The sequence below is a fragment of the Octopus sinensis genome, unplaced genomic scaffold (genome assembly GCF_006345805.1).
Source record: "Octopus sinensis unplaced genomic scaffold, ASM634580v1 Contig11491, whole genome shotgun sequence".
In the NCBI taxonomy this organism is placed as follows: domain Eukaryota; kingdom Metazoa; phylum Mollusca; class Cephalopoda; order Octopoda; family Octopodidae; genus Octopus; species Octopus sinensis.
The window spans coordinates 216,083-218,792 of NW_021832380.1; positions in this window are offsets into that span (position 1 = coordinate 216,083).

The window sequence follows — 2,710 nt, forward strand, 5'->3', positions numbered from 1 at the left end:
CAATTTGTCTCTTAAATGTAACTCCATTTACTTCCAAAATTTAAATTTCTACAAATTGAACATTCATTTATTGCACGTTGACAATATGTGAGTCCCCACATTCATCTTTAGGGACCAGAGACTGACTCAGGACATTGATTTGCTCACCTCGACATTTGCAAATGTTTTTGTCAAAGTCATAATTTTACCCTTCACTGCAATCTATTACTCCTACGACATCATTGCAAAGTACGCCTCCCACTACTCCCAGCATCGAATACTACGGGTTCCTCGGTCCCCTTCTTTTCTTCGTTTTTTTCACTATCGGGAATAAATATTTGATAAGCTATGTGGCTCCATATGTCTATGAACAAGAGCGAATGGAAGGAATATACAGGTTTCATAATGTTGATAATATCGAGATACAATCACGTGCGTATTCGGAGAGATTCTGAAGGGGTGGCATTGACCAAAGGGTCAGTTTTTGAAAACAATGTGACGGATCGGTGGCTTGGAAGACTGGTCTCAATTTTATTTAGTCGAATAAAAAGAGAACTTACATTGCAATGTAATATGATTTGTGTATTTCAGTGTGGGAGAATTTTGCGAGTTATTTTGGGTCGATTTTGAGCTATTTGATTGTGGGGATTGCCATATTGGAAGGGAATTTCTCAGATAACTTGTCTTCTGTCATTAGTCAGGTCAGTCGGAGGTGTTATTCTTTAGTATTCGTTCAAGATAATGTATTTGATATTTGTTTTCTCGTCCTTTATTCAGCTCAATGCGGACATTACTGTCGTGGTTGGAGCTGCCACCAGGTTGCTCAGTAAATTCCGTATTTTAGAATTTCTGTCGCTTTGGAAGCACTCGACGAGGAAAATTTACCAAAAATGGATTTTAATCAAATAAATATTGACATGTCTTCCTCAAATAGTCATTCACTCAACTCTAAAACGCCATTAGAACATTCTGAGCTGCAAATTGAACTCTCCGACGAGAAATTTATAAGTTTTGAACGTTTTACTTGTGGCTTGCAAAATGGTCACAAAATATTTATCAAAGGTAATCTGTTCGGAAATCAATTAAGATTTCAATTTTTGTGTCTCTCAGGGCGAGTTTATCATTCTCACGGGTCCCAACGGGTGTGGGAAAACCTTCTTTTTCAGGACAATGATGAATGTTTGGGCTCCACTAAAAGGGATTTAACTATTTATGTATTTTAGGGACAATGAGAATGAGCCAAAACATATCATTAAATGACTTTATGTGCATTTCACAAACATCTTATTGCACTTTTGGCAGTCTCCAAGACCAGATTGCATATCCCAGTTTATTCTAACAAATAACTCAGTAGGAATCGACATTTTTACAAACGACCAAGTCATTCAATCTCTTCTTACTGAATTTGACATAGCCGACATTGCTAACCGAGATGGTACACTGAACTGGTAGTTTTAGTGGTTTAATCTTGGAAGGCACGAAACGCTGTCACCCGGAGAACGTCAGAAATTGTCACTTGTTCGACTGTTTTATCACCGACCTAAAATTGTGTGTATGTTTCCTTCTTGTTCACTATTTTAAGTATTTGATGAATCATTTACCCACACACCTCACGAAGTACAGAGAAATGTTTACAGCAAATGCAAAGAATTAAAAATGACTGTTTTCTCCATTTCCCACGACCAGAACTCGCTTAAATATCACAACTGGCAACTTAAATTTTTGGGAAATGAACAGTGGAGTGTAATAAGCATCGATCAAAATACTTAAAACCTACTTAACCCAATTAATAAAACGGCTTTTCTGACATTATACCAACAATCCGGCTAATTTTAAAAGCAATTAAACCAAGCAGCGATTTCTAGAAAAAAATTACAAAAATTCACTCAATTCCACTTTCAGGAAAAAACAAACATTAAATATTAAAATTGACGCCAGTATGAGAAAAGGAAATGAATTAGGCAGATTTGGGTGGAGGGACAGTGAAAAACGTCACACCAAGAACACACTTCATTTGATAAATCTAACAAAATTAAAACTCCAAACAACCACGCTGGCAAAATAATAAAAATGTGCAAATGTCATTCCTCCCACAAAAACCCTCAAAAAAACAGTCCTCCACGACCAAAATAATGTCAGAGGAATAAAATAGTCAAATGTGGTGATCCCCAAAAGTCCAATCAGTGGCAGCAAAAATGGATTGGTGACGGGAGCCAACAAACTGCACATTTGTGCCACAATAAGCCGCAACTGCACGTAAAAAAGAAAGACAACCACAATATTTGAAGACACCACTCCATAAAGCCATAAAACACATTTTGGCTGAGAAAGCATCATTTTAGACGAAAAAATGAAAAATCCAGCAAAAATCAAATTGAAGCCCAAAATAGGCCAGAGAGGCCGAAACGAGTCCTTAAATGAGCCCGTCCTCCCTTTCCCCAGAACATACGCTGAATGGACGTTATATAAACAAGCAGGGACAGATATACACCAAATAGTGACTAGAATAACAAACTGAGAAAACTCTGATAAATTATCTCCGCCAATTCGTAGTAATGCAAATTGTAGGAAACCAGTCCGAGGGCTGGAAGTGGCTGGAAAAGTGGAAGAACGGCCAAGAAGAGTGTCAGTCCCTGCCTTCCTTAGCCAAAATATACCAGAAAAGTAGGATCGTAAGCCCAGGGAAGGAAGAGAGTGCCAGTAATGTATTTCTCCCAATGTGAGAGATAAA